This window comes from Brachyistius frenatus, unplaced genomic scaffold (assembly GCF_029030835.1).
Source record: "Brachyistius frenatus isolate BFR_SWC_R1_liver_20210118 unplaced genomic scaffold, ASM2903083v1 Contig_26, whole genome shotgun sequence".
In the NCBI taxonomy this organism is placed as follows: domain Eukaryota; kingdom Metazoa; phylum Chordata; class Actinopteri; family Embiotocidae; genus Brachyistius; species Brachyistius frenatus.
In genome coordinates this window covers 2,685,001-2,707,300 of record NW_027210625.1, presented here as the reverse complement: position 1 = coordinate 2,707,300, position 22,300 = coordinate 2,685,001, and the positions used below count along the sequence as shown (strand labels likewise).

General features: G+C 40.3%; 1 long non-coding RNA gene across 1 annotated transcript in view; it reads left to right on the top strand.

Annotated features, from left to right (window-relative positions):
• LOC138620768 (uncharacterized) overlaps nt 1-22,300 on the top strand; it is a 95,403-nt gene that overhangs the window by 1,105 nt on the left and 71,998 nt on the right. The window contains exon 2 of the long non-coding RNA XR_011310892.1: nt 11,264-11,364. This is a non-coding gene — a long non-coding RNA (uncharacterized lncRNA). The remainder of the gene's footprint in view (nt 1-11,263; nt 11,365-22,300) is intronic.

Here is a 22,300-nt window from a genome sequence, read left to right as displayed (position 1 = left end):
CTTGTCAATGTTTTTTTTTTTTTATGAAATACTCGAATCCTTTAATTACAATTACAGCAAATTGAAATAAAATTATTACGGTTTGGAAAAGTGTGTGTGGTCCATGGTTCTGCTGTGTTAACGCCACGTTCCTATAGTGTCAAGGATCACTGATAACCTACTCGACTCTTTCGGCTTGGAGTGGACGGGGAGAAAAAAGCCAGAACGATTTCACATTATGTTTGTTGGATCGTAAATCCACAGACGCTCAACGCACGAGTAAAATCAAAATGGCACAGAAATGATGTAGGAAGCCAAACGGGTTGTTCAGAAAAGTTAATGAGAGGAATAGTGTCTTTAAAAAAAAAAAAAAAAAAAAAAGGCAGCGAGTGTCTGATTCAGTCTCTGTCTAAAACAGGTGGAGCATTTTGTGGAGTGAATACCAAACTGTAAACTGTTTCCAAAAGGAACCTATGAGAGAAATTACATCTCAATAAACAAATACAACTAAACAAAAATGTGACACAACTGGAATAATATAGTATGAAGTTGTGAACCTTTTTTTTTTTTTTTTTTTTTAATTAATTTTGAAAATCAGTTTTGAGCTAAATTAAATTGGAGACTCATCAGACTGATGGATATTCCTGCGCTCTGTATTTATGCAGAGGTATGTCAGTGCGCTCCGCGTCTGGGCCACCCTGAAATACAACAACAACAACTCAATTCCTACTATAAATAAAGTATAACTATTGTTAAAGTTGCTGAGAAGAAAATATTTTGTTGAAGCTCTGTGTCCATCCAGTTTTAAATGAGGTAACTCAAAATTGATTTCCTCCGTTATTTATGTGAAATATCAGCTGAACCTCTCAGCAAGTTAGTGCTTTGCATCGCAGTGCCACGTATCCAGCATCTCTTAACTAAATTACACATAGGACTAAATGGCATTTACACGAAGCTAATTATTTAAAGTCCTCTGCTGCAGTGTCGTGAGGTTTGATTTTGAAGTAAAACACAAATATTAAATCACAGATTTGTAAATATTTCCCCCGAGGAAACAGAGATATGTTCCGTGCCACACGGGCTTCCTTGCATGCAGAGGCAATCAGGCCCAGTTCTCCTAACGATCGGTAGCCAATTATTTGGCATAGACACGGCAACTGAACTTCACCACAGTGCAGCGCACAAACATCTTTTATCTCCACTTAACAATACGCCGTAAAAGCTATGACCTATTTGAGCTACGGCGCCCTGGGTGATGCCTTTTTTTTTTTTTTTGTAGTTTGGTAACTTTCAAATGAACAATGATATTTTGTCTTTACAATCAGCATCGCGCATCTGCATCATGGCACACAGCAGAAGGGACAGAAGACAGAGAAAGCAGTAAAAGTGAAATGGGTAAGGAATCCTTAACTTATTGAAAACATTTATTTGGAAAAAAAAAAATGTTTCCTGGCTATGAAGCCAAAATAGGAGGTGAATCAACTTATCTCAGTAAAGAGGAGGGACAATGGTGTTTTTTTTTTTTTGACGAGATAAGTTTTGCTGTTGAAGAGACAGAAAAAAAAAAAAAAGAAGGAAATAGTGGCAATTTACAGAAAAAAGTCAAATGGAGAAGGGCAATTTGTATTATTTCAAAATCTGGAAAAATATTTTTCTCCGTGCAGCTTTTAAAAAAACACATAATGACCCATTTGGACAAATATAATCTCAAAAGAAAGTGTAGGTATTTCTCTCATAATGACGTGCTTTCACTTTAAACAATATGTGCAGATGTTGAAAATATTAGCAGCAGTTGTTTTCACACTGATGTGTTGAAAATATAAGAATTAATGTTTAACTTGTTGAGTTCCCTGTGTTGACTTGCCTGATGTGGCGATGACCCCCGCCGGTGTTGTGTGTGTGTGTGTGTGTGTGTGTTAATCAGTAGATTAGTAAATCAGAGACAGTCGTGTACATACACATAGCCAGTGTGCTCACTTTTCTGAAACGGAGAGAGCAAGGAAGGTGGAAACTGTGAATGTGAGTGAGTGTTTGTGTGTGTTTCGGTCACGGTCAGTCATCCTGAACAATCCCTACAGTTTACTCAGTGCAGCTGAACACCGACATCCCGGTGTGACCTTACAACCCAAATGGCAACACTGAGGCTTTTAATCAGCTGCCCGCTGCTCATTTTATAGGATTTCACCAAAGAGTCAAACTGACAGTTCAAACACAAGTTGTGGTCAAACAGCACAACACACCTTTAGCACTCTGACCCAAAACAGCTTTACCTCAATGAGGAGCATGACCCCTGAGGTAGCTTTGAAGCAGAGAACATTACTCTTAAATACTTTTGAATATGACATCTTAAACAGAATACGTGTCATGACGCCGATGAAGGGTGTGACGCAAATGGAGGAAGTATCACACGTTATTGTCTTTGTGACGAGCAGTGCGACAAGGAAACGTCTCTCAATACTACATCTTTAGTTTGACACACACCCGGGACCTCACGACGGAATCTCACGACAAACCACTTGAGAATTAATTCATTAATCTGTTTACAGGCAGTTTCAAGGCACATCGTAAAGCACTTTGACATGAAATGTGACTCAATCAGATATTTGAGATAAATGTCAGAGACAAAGCCTGAGAAGCTTCTGTCAACCACGGTCGTATCACACGTCACCACAGGTTCAGGTTTGGCAGAATGTCTCTTAGATTCCGTTGTGGCACAAAACAGGAACCAGTATTATCTTGCAAGTCGTGAACTGTTTTATTCCACTTCCACTTTTCTGTTTCAACCATAGACTGAAGAAGACACGCACGTAGTGACATCAGGTCTACTTCTGTTTCTCAATTATATTAGATATTTAAATCTAAACCATATGCAGAGGCGGAAATGTAACTTTGCGTCTTCAGTAAACCCTCAAACTTTTTGACTGTACTTGAGTAGAGGAGTTTTTGTGGGTGCTGGCTGCTAGCGGTCATTAATGAAGCTGCTTCTGGAGGGACTGCTGTAGTGGCTTCAGCTAATGCAGCTAAAACAGCATATTCCTTTTTCTTTCAAATAATGCCTCAATGCCATCAAAAGTTCACTTTGCTAAAAGGCTGGTATGTCATGTCGGGACCCCTTCCGTTCGGACGGACATGTGTGCGTACACACACACACACACACACACACACACACACACACACACACACACACACACACACACACACACACACACACACACACACACACACACACACATACTGAGCTGTGTGTTTTTGCAAGAGCAAGTAAATCTGTGGATCATCATCATGCTGAAAAAATACAGAAAAAGGGAATAATGAAAATAGAAAGACAGAGAGAGGGAATAATGATAGGCCTGTTACTGATGGAGGTCTGGAGGTAAAGACAGATGGATCTCTCTTTCTGTCTTTTTCTGTCTCTCCCCACCTCTCCCTCGCCACTCTTTCTCTCTCCCTTTTCTCCCCCTTTTCTCTTTTCTCTTTTTCGTCTGCTCTCTCTCCATCAAGATGCCATTATTCAGGACATTAGCGAAGAAGAGCTAAAAGCTCTCACTGTCGAGGAGGGTCCCAGGGTCCTTTCTGAGAGCTCTGACGCAAACACACACGCATGCACGCACACACACTTTGACTACAGAAGTACCATATAGCATGGGTGAAGAGGTAAGAGGTGGTAAAAAGGTCTTATTGCAGACATTACAGGTATCCAGGCTCCTCTGTGACAAAAAATGTGGACATTAGCTGACACAAAGAAAAATGATCAGTCCTCAATAAAGCAACACACAGTGTGCTCATTGGTTTATTTATACCTCTGAACTTTGAAACACCTGATCTTCTCTCTTTGCTTGCTTCCTTTATGCTGCCACCTTGTATTGCATTGAATTATCTTTCAAAATACTGTTTGTAAAAATTTGAAATGCGTATGGATGTGTGAAGTGCTCTGGAGGATGGCAAGAGGTTACTTAAAGTATCTTGTGTGAAATTTGGTACTGCGTGTATTTTATTCTTTTGTTTCTTCTGTTTAATGTCTGTTGTTTCCCACCTGAAATGACTTGTACTTTGTCTTAAATTTGTGCAGCAGAAAAAAACCGTGTGTATCATTTAGCTTGGTAAAAGTCATGGCAGTGCTCCAAAACAAACATGTTCTTTGGGGCAGATTTTAAAATCCCGGTGAGACTCACTGGTTGTAAGACTTTGCTCATGTCCAATGTTTAGATAGAAGATATCATGCATGCCAGCTACGTCCTGGACCACCACACGATGCAAAAGTCTTCACAAAAGTGCTCATTTAAATGTATTATTTGTACATGAGCTTCAGCCTAGGTCATCAAAATAGGACTAACCTGCTATTGGACAACTATTACAGGCAACATTCTCCTCCTTTTCTGCGAAGTGTTAAGTTTTTTTTAATGCAATGGGAAAATGAAACCCGCACGCTGAAAATGGCGAGGTTTGGATCATGTGATAAGGCAGACCTGTTCTACTGCCAGAGTTTGCCTCCCAACATGCAAATATTCAACCAAAACTAGTTCCCTCCTCTTCACCTCTATTTTGCAAAGGTACCGTCGTTGCATCCTGAGTCTACTGCCACCCAAGATGATTGTGATAAAGGAATACAAACAAGCCAGAGTGTTTTTCCCTTTTTGTGAATGATGGGTGGGTGCAGCCAGCACTGGCACAGCATGGGAGACATTGGTCTGGCGATGTCAGACTAACCACAGACTCAATCTGGAGATATCCACCAAATATCAACCAAAATAATTCAACTCCAATATTATTATTAATACAGCAGGTTGTATTCAGATGCACCTGATATACATCTGAAATTACGATTTGAGTCTAGAAACTTAAGTCGAGTCAGGTGTTGGATCAAGTTGCACTTGAGAGTAGAGGTGTGGATATCAATGGCAGCAGTTGAGATGCTTAAAATAGTAGGAGCTGTGGTAGATAGAATACCAGCATTATCAACTATAGTCATAGATGAATTACAATCTGCTTTAAACTCTTATATATGTCTGAAAAATTTAATTTGGTTGTCATAAAGAATTGCAGCAGCACTGAAGCATCTAATACATTTCAACAGCTATGAATTGTACTGTATGTGGTGTAGTAACCCTGATACAACTTCTACAACAACTCAGAGGCCTCCGAAAGTTTGCTTCTGCTATTCATTTTAAAACTTGGCTCTTTCCTAACTTTTCCTAATTATTCAATTTTCTGAGCTCAGGGAAATGAAGGATTTTCATAATTCATCCTCCTCCTTACCCCTGTCTCTCTCGCTCTCTCTCTCTTTTTTTTTTTACCATCATAATTACTGGAGTACAAAACCATCAAAACTATTCATCTGTTCCTTTTTTCAATTTACCATTCTTTCTTTCAGTTCCTGTAATTCATGTGTTCTTTCTTTTTATCAGTCCTATGGAGCTCTACACTGCTCATGTATTTATTCATGCTTTTCTGCCTCTGATGGGCAACATGGATGAAGCTGAATAGAGGCAGTGTGTGTGTGTGTGTGTGTGTGTGTGTGCGTGGCTTCGCGTAGACCTTCTCCATTGTGTGGATTCTAAGAGAAGGTCTTAATCTAGCCACTGCCATTACCGCTACTGAGACCTCCAGCCTCCACCTCCCCTCGTGCCCTGATGTTGTGCCCAGCCACGACGGCCCTTTAGTGGGCCGGCTGGCAAGCCAGATCAGGGTCTTGGGTGTGGGGCTTGGCTTGGAGCCCTGGTCCTCATCCTCCAGCACCAACGCCCCCTGCAGCCTCACAATGAAGCCTCCGTCCTGGCCTGACTTGGCCCCGAAGCCGCCTTCCTGGCTCGGGGCCTGGACGGATGGAGGGATGGAGAGGGGGAAGAAAGCCTGTAGCTGGATGTGCAGTGGAGTGAGGAGAGGTGGAGAGGCTAACAATGCTATCAGAGAGCTGGCGTCCGTGTCTCAAATGCACACACAAAAAAAATACTGCTGTGTTTGTCTTTATTTATCGCAGCTCTTCACACATAGACGCAAACAAAGGAAGAAAGGGAATAAGCAGAAAAGAGAGGGTCAGAAACAGAAAAGGAATAGAGGAGAAAAGAGAGAAAAGTGTCAGAGAAAAAAAGAGAAATGGAGCTGCTTAAAAGGAAAACAAACGGCAAAGACAGAGCGGAGGCAGCAGAGTTAAACAAATTTAAAGAAACAAAAAAAAAAGAAACAGGGATAGGTAAAGGAGATGGAGATTTGAAAGGAAATAGTGGGACACAATGTGAATAAAAAAGGGGAAAAGGCAGCAATGTTTTTCACCAGTCTGTTGGCCGAAGCCTCGGTGACATTGTCAGGCCTTCTGGATCCCCATGGAAACAAAAATCAACATGTTTGCTTCAAATGCTTTCATTAACACCTTGTAGCTGAGCCAAAAAAGCATGATGAGGGACGAGGAGACACCGAATGAAAAATCCCAACACAAATAATGCAAACAAACAAAGGATAAAAAGAGCAAAAGCAAACTTAGTAAAAGCAGTTTTCCTTCTCTTTTTTTCCCCCTCTCTTTTTCACATCGACTTACTGACCCGTGTCATTTTGTACACAATGTGACAGGCAGGCATTTTCAGGACGTTTTTGATTGGCCATCACTTTGGGGATCAAACTATGCTTAGTGTAATAATGTTGCCATATTTGCATGGGGCATTATAATGATAGCCTCTGGCACATTAGAATAAGCTTCGGAAACAGGAAAGTAGCTTAAACAAACAGTTTGATTGAGTTTGTTGACTTATTTTTATTTAATAAAAATCACAAAAGATAAAAAAAAATAATTAACCTTTCAGCACTTTTTAATCTTATTTAAATTTTGTATAACCTTTTTTTTTTTTGTAATATAGCAAATAAAACTCACTAACAAGAATTAACAGGGTTGTATTTCATATGAAAATATCATAAATACAATACAGTGGTAATCTGAAACCTGCTGCTTCCTTCCCCAACACAGACAGGAAACAAGCTGAGTATAATCAAGCAAGGGGAAAGTAGGACATCTCTGTGTGTGAGTCGGGCTGACTGCAGACACACACACACACACACACACACACACACACACACACACACACACACACACACACACACACACACACACACACACACACACACACACACACACACACACACACACACACACAGAGCTTTGGCATAACGGCAATCAATTAAAGCTTCCTCTTCTTCTCTCCTTTAATTGAAATTGAATTCCAGAGGTTTAGCTCCCACCCCTTTCACTGCGCACGTAAGAGAAATGCCTCGGGCCGATCCGAAGCCCGGCTCTGCTCCCATTTAGCCAAAGAAGTTTAGACTGAAAACATGGCAAGTAATAGGGTTGTTAGGGTATTAGCCACAGCAACACACACACTCATGAAGAGACTCTAAGAGGCATGCATGCACACATAACACACACACACACACACACACACACACACACACACACACACACACACACACACACACACACACACACACACACACACACACACACACACACACACACACACACAGGCTAAAGTAACAGGGTAATTAAACGGTAAAGCTCAGTGTAGCTGAAGTAAACATGTCTAGAAGGAATCTATTTAAGATCGTGAGTCTAACAGTCACATAATTGCCGACATCATCACTACAGTATTCTTCTATTTCAACCTTTTATTTTACGACAAAGAACATCATTTCTGCATTTAGTGTTTCTATAAAGTGTTCATTCATTATTTATTTAGTTACATTCTAAATGTTTCACTATAATTTCTGCAACAATATTGCAACATTACACTGCTCATAATTAATGGCAGCACTGATAGTTGAGTTTATTTGCAGCAGTGGAGCTTCTTTTAAAGGCAAAGCAACAAACACTTTGAGAGACGTAACTGCTCTGATGTTGTGTCGGAAAAAGACAGGAAAAACTGACATTAAAAAGGAAAACTCTTGTCTCAAGTGCAAAGGATACATTTTTATAAGCTGGCATGATCCCTTTGTATTTTTTTAAAATCTTTTCACCATTTCATCACTACTATAAGTGCAACTGTTGCAAGGAACTCACTATCACTGTCCTCATTCATGTTTTAACAAGTTAGAAATTATAGCCAGACCCAAAAAAGCCTGAAAAGCTGGCAGTTAAAACAAAGGTACAAAGAGTCACTGCTGTGGAGATGCTACACCGTCCATTTACTTTGGTGTATTGCAGACAGGTGATTTGCGATTAGGTGCAAGTTTCAGTCGTCGCATCGTGAATCTTTGGTCTCAACTGGGCCGAAGGAGGCACTGATTGTTGGGTTACAATCTTTGTAGATACTTTGCCAGTTCCAGTAGGACTGGAAATTGAGGCTTAGACTGGTAAAGAACATGTAGGAAGAATAAAGAGAAGGATGAAGAACATGAAGGATGAAGAGAAGGAGTGATAAATACGAGGGATCTTTGATGGTTGGACGAATTGAAAGATCAGTCGATGTTTGAATACAAAGAGAGAAATTGTTGTTATAGTTTACAAGCGAGACATGCTGAATATGTATCGATGGAGAAGTGAAATAGAAGTTGAAACAAGTCGGTTGATAAGGGTGGATGGGCTTGAAGAGGGGCAAAGCAGAGGAAAAGAACGTGAGAAAGATCAAGAAAAAGGTTGATAAAGGGACGGAAACTAAAAAAATAATTCTGGGTTAGGAACAGGAATAAAGAGCGAACAAATGAAAGGCAGAGAGCTGTGCCAAGCTGTGATTTCTCAGTAAGAGTTAGCTCTTCATCCGCCGATGAACCCAGCCCTTCAGTAGAACAAAGCCACCTCACCCTGCACTCGTTTATGGTCCATTTTTCATCTCTCCTCTTTTTCTACATGCGAGAGAGCTCCCTCCTTTTTTTCCTCTCTTCTCTCTGACACAGTGGGATAACCCTCACCCTCACAACCTCGCACCTCCCCTACAGCTTCCCACACATTCACGTACAACACACACACACACACACACACACACACACACACACACACACACACACACACACACACACACACACACACACACACACACACACACACACACACACACACACACACACACACACACACACAAGTCTTTGCCAGACACTGATGGACATAGAGTCACACATTTTTTTAACAGGTTTCCAGCCAGTCATTAGCTCGCCTTATCAACACTCTCCCTCTTCTCTCTGGACTCCGAGTAATGTTCAGACTTAAGTTTTCTAAGTACCACCCTCGACTCACCCCTCCTGCCAACTCCTCGGTCCGCCTCCCGCCCCGGTGCGGGTCGAGAGGTGGTGTGCTGACTCCGCCACCTGCTGTCTGACAACACATAAACAAACTAAGCACTTATTTCCTCCTGAGCCGTATCCCGCAATCACAGCGCCAGTAAAACCTCACAGTCCATTTACCTTCGGTGCAGGTGACTGCCCGGGCACTGTGTGTGTTTGGTGTGTGTTTGAGCGTGTGTGTGTGTGAGAGAGAGTGGGGGATATAGGACTTTTGAGAGAGTATGGAGGAAGTGAAAAAAGAGATCAAGCCCTAGAAAAAGACCAGAACAAGTGTTGAAAATAGCAAAAGAGATAAATAATTGAGACAGAGGATGATAAAGATGGATAGTTTATGGCCGAAAGTATGTGGACATCTCTTGTTTGGAGCTGTTTTTCATCGTTTTGGCTATTCCATCAGTTCCAGTTAAGATATTTTAGAAACAAGTGAGCTTTGTAGCTTCAGTTTTCCTGTTTCAGTTTGCCCATTGGCGCAGTATATGTCTTTCACATAATTTTTGTCCATGCATAGTAGAAAGAGAGTGAAAGAGAACACATGCAGATGTGGCAGATAGCGCTGTATTACAGCATCATCACAGAGATGCCTTGACCTGCCGCTCACCCCTCCATCTTGTTTGTGTACTGGTTTATTTGTTGGAAACAACAACAACAACAGCAACCAGCCTCTGTAATTATTCCTTAGTGCTGCTTCGCTCACTGTAATTATACACCCATACGGCGTGTGTGTGTTTCACGCATGTTCGCGTGTACGATGGTAGATATTAGGGTTGAATACATGGGTTTGTGTTGATCTGTGTATACAGTTGTGTTTTAGTGTGTCCGTGCATGTCAACAACAATTAAACACTCACACTGGCCAGAAAGAGCGAGAGAGAGAGAGAGAAAGAAAAAGAGGCAGATGAAGAGAGAGGGATGAAGGGACAACAAGCTGAGGTCTTTGTTGCTAAATGACAGTGATTCACCATCAGGCCACCCATTTGGTTTAAGTGTGCTGCTCGTGTGTGTGTGTGTGTGTGTGTGTGTGTGTGTGTGTGTGTGTGTGTGTGTGTGTGTGTGTGTGTGTGTGTGTGTGTGTGTGTGTGTGTGTGTGTGTGTGTGTGTGTGTGTGTGTGTGTGTGTGTTACTTAGTGTTGATACAAAAAAGGGAGAGCCAGTGTGTGAAATAATGATGAGAAGATGTAAAGGAGGAAGGGACATAACAGGGCATCGCGATAGAAAGTGTGTGTGTTCGTGTGTGCGTGTGCACTCTCCCTCTCTTCTAACATCAGGAACTGGCACTACACCAAACTCTTTGTGTTAATTTGTGTGCTTTACTGTGTGCATAAATATGTTTGTGCATCTGTATTGTGTGTGTGTGTGTGTGTGTGTGTGTGTGTGTGTGTGTACGTGTGTGTAAGGGCCCGCCCTCTCCTTGTCACTCCTCTCATGCACAACATTTTTGGAGTTTTTGGTTCGTCTGATTTTCAATCTGTCACACAACCACTCTCATCTGAAATGTTTAATCTCCACCTCTGGCCTCTTTTACGGAATGTTTTGCTGTTTTTTTTTTTTTTTTTTTTACCGTACTTTACCGTGTTTTTTTTTCGGGGGGCTGTAGTGTAATCATATGTGTCTGAAAACACATTTTCTAAGAACTCATTTTAAATCAGACTCCAGATTTACAATATTTTACCACTTTGGTACGTTTACTTTTTAATCCCCATTAGTATCGTTTTTAAAATAAATACAGTGTGAGATAATGATGGAGGAAGATATTTTCAATCTCATGTAATGATTGGAATTCAGGTTTCCGAAAATTCTCTCCACCTCCAAAAAGTTCACCAAATTCATCATCAAGCGCTGAGTATCATGCAAATACTCAGCTTACTACTTACTTTCTTCTTGTGGTTCTTCTTTCCTCAGGTAAATTCTGCTGAGGTGTTCCCTTGCCCCCTCCAGCTGAATCCTTTTCATTATTAATGTCTGAACATGGTCTCCAAGGATCTGTCATCCATTATTAATGCCTGACAATCTCTCTCCTTCTCTCCCAGGATCTCCTTCTGTCTCCCCCACATCCTTCTCATCGTCCCTCCTTGGATCTGTCCGTCCCAGCTTCCATCTGATCAACCGTCTGGAGAAAAGCTAATAACAGGTGTGTCTTCCTCCCTCTCCATATCCTCCTCCTCCCCCAGTTCTCCCATCTTCAATCTGTCCGTGATTCTTCTGGGTCACCAGGTTTTTTTTTACAAGGTGCTAAACGTGCTAAATGTGTGTGTGTGTGTGTGTGTAGAGTGTGTGTGCACCACCTGGGTAAGGTGCCAACCTGCTAAATATGTGTGTGTGTTTGTATTAATAATGTATGAAGACATGTCTTACTTCTTGAGACAATTCACTTGCATATGCACACACACCACCAACTCACACATCATCTGTCGTGTGTGTTTACTCACACCTGCCGGCTGTACTGTTTTTAGTTCACATCTGTCCAACATGCACGCACAGTTTCACTTAAAGTATCAATAACTGTATTTGATTGGACACATTTTCAAGAGCTGTATTTACTTGAAGTTTGAGGGAAAAACAAGTGCATGTTCTGTCTCTCCTGACAGACATTCATTGTGTTGCGTTCTGGTGAAAAGTGCAAGAAGCTATTCTAGTTTTGGTGATATGAAGGTTGTGAGTGCTTCTGAATCTGTCTGACCATCTGATGAACTGTTCTGTTGAAACATACTGCAGATTTATGTTTCTCACCGTGGCAGATTATATGACAGAAAAGCACATATTTATCCTCTGTTGTGAAGCAAAGATCCACTTTGTGACAAAACGTTACATCAGGTAGAAAATATATACATTTTTGATAACTATCTGCAACTACATTGGTTTTCAACAATTGTCTGTTATATATTGATGCATTTAACATGGAAAACTCATGAGCTTGCCACAGTTGTGGAGTCTGATTACTTAAAACTGTAATGCAGATCTCAGTCAGTTAATATGCAAATGAATGTTACATATTCAGCACAAAGAGGATGAGTGGTACAAGCTCACATCGTAGATGGATCAGAACATAACAGAAGGTTTAGTGGGGAAGTTTAATATTTCCATAAAGACATCAATAACTTTGAAATGACTGTTAAAGGCTCCAGTGAGTTCGATTTGGTTTAGTCATGAATCACATTAACAAATGTTTCCATGCAAGTCCTGCTGGTGAGTTTCACCAAGAAAAGATGTGCGTTTTGTTGCAAATAAACTCAGAAAACAAAATTTGAGAAGTCAATTTAAAGGAAAAACTAAGAACAGATAGGTAGTTTACAGTGTGTGTGAGAGAGATAGAAAATAAGTGTGTGTGTGTGTGGCGGGAACAGACGGTGCTGTGGCCTTTTGTTGGCACATGAGTGTACTCAGGTGCAAGGATGTGTGTGTGTGTGTGTGTGTGTGTGTGTGTGTGTGTGTGTGTGTGTGTGTGTGTGTGTGTGTGTGTGTGTGTGTGTGTGTGTGTGTGTGTGTGTGTGTGTGACAGTTATTCTATCCTCAGGTGCATCTAGGAGGGGAGTCTTGGGTGTTGTCTTTTGGCAGGAGTGAGTGTGTGTGAGTGTGTTTGTGGGCTCCTGGATCTCCTTCCAGGGATGATAGTCTGTAATTACTGTACTAAGAAGACTCTTGCCAGCCACAGAAGAATTTGACAATCATGTTATAACACACACACACACACACACACACATGCATATACACACTTACAATTATCTGCCTATGAAGTATAAACTTTCCTTTTAGATTACAGACTGTTCTCTCTGTGCAGCTCAGTTAGTAATGACATCAGTGTGTTTCACTGCAAAAATCCATTTTCTTTGCATTTGGTGATTCTTCTATGCTATTAAAGGGTCATTTCAGGTTGTTCTGATGCCTCTTTGCCCATAATCTAGTCCACAAGCTGACAGCAATCATTCAATTTTTTTATTTTTTTTATTTTTTTTAATAGATTATTAAGAAGTCCATATTTTACAGATTTTGTAGATTATTTTTTTGTTAAACTTTCATCGCATAAGTAAATCTTTGTTTTAGTACTCAGAGTTTCCTCATGTATGCCTCTCGTTCGCATCAAACCAGCGCTGAGCATCTGCAGCTTCTTAACAGATTCTTGTAATAAAATGCCATTCTTGTATTTTAATTAGTATTCAATCTGCTTTCATATCCCCGTGAACTTCATAAATGCCACATATTCAACAAATAACAATTAGGCTTAATTAAGATGATTAAAAACTCCCATCTAATCCGTCAACACACCATGTTTATAGCTCGCACTCTGCGAGTGTGTGTGTGTGCGCTCCTCCTCTTCATGCTTCAGGAATCAAGAAGATAACCGTATAATGACTGCATAACGAGCATGTCCTTAAGATACACAGAGACGCGCACCCCCACACACGTATACATATTCACAAACAAACATGTCCTTAAGACAGGCGAAGCTTATCAATAGCCGTTAATTAAATTCTTGTGCTTATTAATGAAAGATTTGCTGTTCATAGTGCGCTCTCTAAGTATGCGTGTGTTCTCGGCTTGTTTGCTTTCTTTAATGAAAAGATTTCACCTTGCGACAGTATGGGTTGTTTGTGTGTGTAAGTACGTGTGTAATGCCTGCGTGTACAATATTTGGTGTGTTTACTTCGTCAAAGTTGGATACGAGTGGACAAATTGGACACGAGGAAGAAAGTATGAAGAGGTGAGGTGAGGATAAGAGAAGCTGAGAAGAAGGATGACAAGAAAGAGTTGTTTAAACTTGTTTGAATGGTGGACCAGTTTTACTTTGCTGTGGCCCTTTTACTGTGGAAGTCAAAAATATTTTACAAACTCAGTCCTGAAAAAGGACATAAAAAAAACTCCATGGGGATGACGATTTAAATGTAAATGTCAGTTATTGGTCCAGTCTGAAATATGTCAACTTTTAAATGGATTTCAGTGACATTCATCATCCCAAATGGACAGTGTCTTTATCCTTTAATACCAGTTGTCTTCAGATTTTTAGTTACATGTCTTAGTTATAATTATCCCATGGATTGCTGTGACTAGATAGAACTACAGCGACTGTAAGGACAGAAAAAGTTTATGCGTGTGTGTAAATCGGATGACCCAAACTTTTAAATCAAACATATTATGTGTGCATTCAGTTGTTACTGCTTTCTTTTGTTTGGACACGTAGTCAAGAGTGACACATCAAGGCCAGTTTAATGTGAAATCTTTGAAAAGATGAAACATTCTGGTTGTGAATGCAGATCTTAACCCCACGTGTCATGTGCGTTCCTCACATTACATTACATTTCACTTCATTTAGCTGACACTTTTATCCAAAGTGACTTACAATACATCCTCTGAAAGTGTACCAATTTAAAGAAATAATTATTACTATTATCTATTTCCCACAAAATACCTCTGCCAATAGCGACAAGGCTGCAAAAAACAGATGTAACCTGTGTAATTTGTCCATTTCTTTCATTGACCACCACCACATATTTTAATTACCTTCTAAAATTAGTTAATGCTCTAGTTTGGTCACGTGTCAAGAATATCTAAAGAGTAGAAATGATGCAAAGACATACAGAAAGGACACATCCCCTCATCCTCCTCTCTCTCTCTCTCTCTCTCTCTCTCTCTCTCTCTCTCTCTCTCTCTCTCTGTCTCTGTAGTCTCGTCATGGCCGTCCCATCGTGTCTCTTCTTTCACCACTCGATACCATCTGTTCGTCTTTAGCTGAGAAGGATCTCACTTTACTCTCTGGCTCTCTTCTGCTTTCTCCTTTGAGCTCGTCCTCTGACACTGTGACCTGGACCTGCGCCCTTGGCTCTGATTTATTAGAAAGTGAGAGCTCTTCTTTTAAACATGCCTCAAAAGGGCTCCAACATAGTCAAGGGAAAAACTGCCTTTGAGTTAAGTTCATAGCATTGTTTTTTTTTTGTTTTTTTTGCTTAAGTGTATAAAACATCCTAAAACTTGTCCCGGATCCTTCACTTCTCAATTACATTTCTCTGACTGTATCCTCGTTTCTTCTTTCTTCCTACTACTCCAGACTAACGCCCTCTCCCTTCCTCCCTTCCTCCCTCCCTCCCTCCCTCCTTCTTCCCCCTCTAATATCTCCTGCCTTCCCCTCCATTTCCCATCCGCCCTGCTCCATCTCAGGGGCATATGTCAAGAGGAAGCAAGCATCTGCTCCTTGAGAGGGATTTTGTGTCTGGCGTTCTGCTGTTCTGTGCCAGAAGTCCGTCAGTCGCACGGCGGCAGTATGGCCATGTAGCGCCTGGCGAGGAAGTGGGACATGGACTCAGAGGGAGGCTCTGCTTGATTTCATTTGGGTGTCTGTATCTTGGTGGTAGTCTCTCAGTAGATTTCTGTACAGCACAGCTATATAAGAGAGAATGACATACGTGTGCCTGGTAGTGAAAGGAATCGGTATGAAGGACGGCAGAAGACAATAAATGAAAATCAAACAAGAAATAAAGGCAGTGGGGACAAAAGATGCAAATGTGAGTGTTTATCGAAGGGTGGAGTGAATTGTAAACCAGCATATGAAGGCAAACTCTTAAACATGAAGGCCAAGTGAGGCATTATGTTGAAGAGGCAAGTGTGAAGCAGGTGGAAAGACTTGACACATTTAGGAAAAGCTGGTAGTTAAAGTTTTTTTCTGCTTCGAGACGTGTGATCAAAATAAAGGACGTATCTATTCAGTTGATTCATTGTTGTAACTATTCTTCCAACATAAGCACATCATTACCATCAACAGCAATATTCTGTGATAATGACCTCATAAATGAAAGCACTTCATGGCATCTCAGACAATCGCTTGGGTTTTCTGCTTTATGTAAAAATGTTCCTGTACCTTTTTGAAAGTTCCAACGACACTTGTGTGCTGAAGACCCTGCGTGTCAGGGTAGCAGTACGAGCTTGAATTAGCTGATTGCAGGAATCTCCTCATCTTTAAACAGTTTGGGTCAAATATTTGTGTTCCAGAGTGATATTTCTTTTAGCTTTTATTAAATGTAAATAACTTATAACTCATTTTACGAGTGTAGTTGTGCGGGTGGAACAGTTGCTACTGTTACTGCTGTGGCAAATGACAACCTGAACTGTTAGTATGTATGCATACAGTATGCCCATGCTCTCATACTGTACAGATACAAAGTTAATAGAGTCAGCACCCACAGAACCACATAGTACTCCCATTAAATGTACATTATCTTTGTGAGGATGTCACAGTAAACAAATGTATATGGACTCTCAAGACTCTGCTCAAGACAAAAATGGCCACCCTAAAGAAGATCGTACAGCTGTTTTATATTAATATAGCATATTTCCATTTCCCTCTCTTATGTTGCTTGTTATTTTTAGTTGGAGGAAGGTCTAGCTATTTGTATGCAGATGTGAGTTGTGCCGGTGCAAGGTGAGCGCAGGTTGCTGGTCCTTGGAATGTTTAATTTCCTTCTTTCCTTTATGTCCTATCTCTCAGTGTATTGTATAATGAGATATAATTTTATGGTGTCACAAATGGCGCGAACCAAACTGCCCCTCACTTTATGTAGTTGGAAGTGTCAACAACTCTGATTTTGGTGTTTTAAACCTTAATTATTTTTTTTGCCATTATTTTTATTTTTATTTTTTTTTATAGAATTTATCTACTTTTTATTTAACATAAATACTGATACATTTAAAGCTTTCATATAAACATAAATCATGATCCCAATGCCGGGTACACTTTTAAGACCTCTTTGCTTCCCAATTTAATGCAAGAATAAACAACAGCGAGGGAGAAGAAAAGAGTAAATGTGTCATTAATAAAAAAGAAAGAAGAGCTAATTGTGTTGCATGCTCTGGAAAAATCAAAAATCCATTAGAGGGAGGGAAAAGGACGCTGAACACGGCTTTTTGAAAAACAGATGATGTCTCACAAAAGAAGAAAAACCAAGAGCGCTTTTACCTTTAATTTAGTCCTATATCCTCGATTTAAGATGCTCTACTTGTGCAAGTCAGTTTGTGTGTGTGTGTGTGTGTGTGTGTGTGTGTGTTTGTTCGGTGTGTGTATGTTATTATTGTACTCTACTTAATGCATGCCAATGAGTCAGGCAAGAGGCAACTTTATCTAATCTCCATAAATGGCCATACAGTTCAGGAAGGTCACGCACACACACAAATGCGCGCACACACACAAATACGTCCCCATGAGAGAGACTATAAGGAGGCAATAATTGAGAGAAATTAGAAGGAATGATGGAAGGGACTGGTCGAAGTAAAGAGGATTGAGAGACAGAATGGACTCTGGGGTGAAACAATTAGCTCTGTCATTTAGCATTTGCTCTGCCTTTCCAGCTCAGAAAGGTCAGTGTGCTCCTACAAAGGAGAAGTCATTTTCCTACGTGCTCTAGTGAGGCACAACATAACTTTAAAATTTTTGTCTCAGATAGTAGACCAGAAGGAGGGTAAAAGCAGGCGAGTTCACTGCAGGGCTGGATTTTTAACTTACTTTTTAATACATTTTCTCACAATTATGACTTATATCTGATCATTTTAACCACACATTTTGTAATTATGACCTTTTGAGTATTACTATGAAGTGATCAACCAATGTAATGTTTGTGACCCAGACATGGGAGTGGAAGAGTACAAACTAATATCAAATACACTTCACCTGAACTCTCCCAATGACGTCAGCTGCCTGCATAACGTTCACATACCCATTATACTGCACAATGTCTCCATTTTAAGGTTTGAAGTCTGGCACTTTTGTTTTGCGAGTTGACCAGGTCACAGCGTACCTCTTCCGCCTCAATCTTCCCTCTCCGCTGCTTCTAGTCTACAATCAGGCAGGTACTGGACAACTCGGGAGTCTACCAGCAGCATTGTCTTCCATCCACTTTGCCCATTTGTCCATCTTGAAGGCAGCATATATTGCTTGCTCCCACAGTTTAAAGGAAGCTGTGCATGTGTGTGTCAATAACATGTTGGAATTCAGCATCTTGTGTTAGACGAGTGCTTGAACTTGACAATAAATTGCATATATGCATTTCTATGTTTGCATACTACTCAATTTAAAAGAAAAACTATTTGAAAGTCAAGTTCAAGGGAGTTCCTGAGGTAAACCTCAGCTGCAGCTGTGACAGGTGGGATGTAAAATTGGAAAGGACATTATTTTTATTTTGTTCATTGTCTTTCTAGTGTGTGTGTGTGTGTGTGAGAGAGAGAGAGAGAGAGAGAGAGAGAGAGAGAGAGAGAGAGAGAGAGAGAGAGATATCGCTTTGATACCGTCACAAAGATCTTTCAGTGTTTCCTCCTATTGTAACGGAGGTAATTTCCTCTTCTTTCTGTGTTGAGCCTTCACTACCGTCCATGTTTTGATTTCGCTTTCTCCTTTTATACTTTGTTTTTGATCCCAGCATGAAACCTGGTTAGAGGGGTCTCAAGGGTGGGTCATCACTCTGTATGTGTGTGTGTGTGTACTTAAATATGAGCGTGTGTGATGTTGGCATTACCCGTTGTCTCTTTGAGGCCATCTGGAGTCGGCACATGTGGGAAAACCTGGTGTGACATGCCCACACATTTGCAATAGGCAACGTCACAGTTGATTTAATTATGGTAATTTAGTTCCTTTATGTCCTAACACATTTTTTTTAAATGTCCACATCTACAGCAGCAGTTGTACTAACAGTGATCAAAAATGAAAGGCACACACACACACACACACACACACACACACACACACACACACACACACACACACACACACACACACACACACACACACACACACAGAGTAGTGTGTGTGTTCCAGTAGAAAACTGTTGATTCCTGAGTTTTCAGGCTGACTCCAAAATAATGCCCCTTTTACTCCCTTGTGTTTTCACTTGTACACCTTGCGTTGAGCCTATGAAGACTATTTCATGGTTGGGTTTAGTTATAGTTGGAATAATGATCAAATCGAACACCATAAAGTTCTGAAATATTTTCCAGATACAGTCAGCAAATTGTCGGGAGGACTTTGGGTAGAATCCGTTTCAAAATAATAATGGAAACATCTATTTTGAAGTGTAAATAGATGCAACAAATGAATCTCTAGTTTTTGCAGAAACATAACTTATTTTGTAGAAATTTAGAGTTTCTGTGAGTATGAAGTGCATCCTCATGCTCCTCGTGCAAAGACTAATATATTCTCACGGATTCACACTTTTCACATTTTTAGCAGTTTTCATTTTGCTAGGTTAGCGAGTTTTTTTTCAAGTCAGTCGATGGTGTTTCTTTTAGTTATTGCAAATTACTCTGACCGCAGGAGCGATTGGTCGTATGTGACTGGATGTGACACTAATTGGGGTTTTGTCTTTCTTGTGAAATGGTTCAGTTTTACAGGAGGAAACACTTTAAGGATATGAAGTGTCTTATCTTGAAATTAATAGGATATAATGACAATCAGGCCAATACGATAAATGCAGTAAATTATATGAAGTTAATGGACGCCTACCACATTCACTTAAAAGTTAAACAGCTCAGTGTGTGCTTTAATTAAACAAGACAAGTATCTCTCAAATGAGGAGAAGGGACTTGTACTGTAGGTAGATGGAGACACAGAGGACTGAATTCATTTAGGAGTGCTGGGGATGAAAGGTGAACATGATGAAGGGAAGGAGAGACAACATGGCTCGAGGTTTATTTAGGTGTGAACCTGGCTGCCAAATGGGGTGAATAATAGATGTGAGGGAACAGAGGATAAAAAGAGGGATGGATGGGGATAAAATGTTCCCCTCCTGTTCTCATTCACCACCTTGCTCTCTAATTTTCCTTGTTATTAAGTATGAACATAGAAGAGCTTAATTAACTGGCATTAACCCTTCAGGAACTTTTTGTAGTTTATACTTTGCAAGACAGTCAGTCTCCTCTCGTATGCTTTTTTCAGCTTTCAAAATTTAAAAGTGTATTTTAACAGACAAAATATATAATTATTCGCGGCAGGAATAATATAGTATGTATTATTAGATTGTATTCACAGTGAGCATCTACTTTTCACAAAGGAGCAGGACCCTTTTGTCATAACCACCAGGGAAGCTGTATTTACATTTACGTGACAACAAGTAGAATTTTTAATCTTTGTGCCTGTTGTTCCTCAACACCCTGCTTCATATTCACCTTCCTGTGCAGCCACACTCCTCTTCTGTTGGATGTTTGAACCTTACATGTCTTTAAAAGTCAAATGCAGGCTGTCCTCAACATGTTTCCCAATGTTAACCCCTGAACTGGAGCAAGAAGGAGGCCTCAAACATCCACGTATTCAGGAGTGCACAAACAGGAGTGCGCAGAGCTAGAAACACACACTTACAAACACACAACCTTCTGACTGTGATCAAGAGGACAATGTTCTGCACTGCACAGTGATTGGTCTCCCTCTTTCACCTTTTCTCTTCCCGTCTTTTATCTTTCTCTTTCATCCCTCGCTCAATCACGTTGGGCCCGGGACCTGAGCAGCTGAGCTCTCCCTCTACCAACTCCAGTTGGACACACACATAGTGATTGGCATTCATGTCTGCATACAAACACACATGGACACATACACACACCCTCAACACTTCATACATTGCCTTCCGATTAATTTTCTTGTCTCATTTGTTTGAATCAAGACCCTTAAGAGTGCATACAAACGCTGACCTTGAGACACAGAAGATTAGACACTTGAACTCAGACTGAAGAGAGACGCATCCTCCGAGTGGGGGAACCTTGTGGAGCAGCGACAACATACTTTTCTAAGAGATGGGAGGCAGGCACTTGAGGGAAAATTAAATCTCTCCAAGGATGCTTCGGGGGCATTGAGAAAAGATTGGCGTTTTGTGTCAAAATACAGACACACTGGTTCACTCATCCTCAATGTTCGCCTGTTTTTGTTTATGATAGATTGATTTACGTGCTTTAAATGCTGCTCTAAAGGTGGAGAACCATGTGCACAAGATTGTAGTCCACAGCTGCAGGTGAGACAGTTATAATTTAATTATTTGTTTTTCTTCAATTGAGAAAGAGATGAAGAGGTTTCTCATGCAAACTTGAGAAATACAAAAGTCTAATTGAAATTGCTTTAGTTCTGAGTCAGAAGAAAGGACTATCAGTGGCACCAGGCTCACAACTCCTAGGTCAGCCTGAAAGTTGTTTTTTTTTACTGATTCTGCAAGTGCAACTGTCTAGGTCATTACCTTGTCTTTTATGTCTTTTTGAAATCATTTTTCATAATGTGAACTTTTTAATCTAGCCATAAATTGTTAATAGGCTAATTTTTTCTCTTAAATAGAAGGAGTTTGTAAAGGTGGTGTAAGACCAAGTTAAACCAAGTTTCAAATGCTTAATTTGTGCTGCTCATTAATACAATTTGTGAAGATTTCCCATCAGCAAATTTAATCTTGTGACAAAAGTATTACAAACTACAATACAGTACAGGTCTTTTTTCAGAGAATGTGTGCTCACTGACAGGCAGGTTTCATGGCATTGCCTTTGTCCATTTAGAAGTCTGATTTATTTTTGTTGAAAAGCCTCAAGACCTTGTGACAACAGAGTGGACGGGCAGAAAAGTACTGGTTGTTTGTTCAAAGTCAAAAATAACAAGTTGTGCCTTTTACCGACAAGTAGTGCAAAGCCACACAATCTCTAAACATCATGCAGTGCTGCAAAAACCACAACGGATGCACACTGCTGCAGTTTATTTGACTTTCTGCATGTATAAAAGTCAATACCAGTCACACAGGAGCTTCCTTAGACAAACTAACTTTGTCTTTTAGTGACAGGTCTGCCATCTGAGAGAAAGACTGGAGTATATTCTGTAGGGGAAAGAAAGTTTTTAAGGATCTGTTTGCATTGAAGAAAGCCGGTTTTAATGTCAATGTTTTTACCCTAGTTTTCTTAATTCATCAACATTTTGGGAAGTGGATGTTCAGTTTTTTTTTTTTTTTTATCATGGAGGGCCAAAGGAACCAGAACGATTTCACACTTAGAAGCTGCAATCAGAAATTTAGCATTTTTGATGAGACAATTCATTGATTATCAAAGTAGTTAACAACTTATTTTCTGTCAATCAGCTA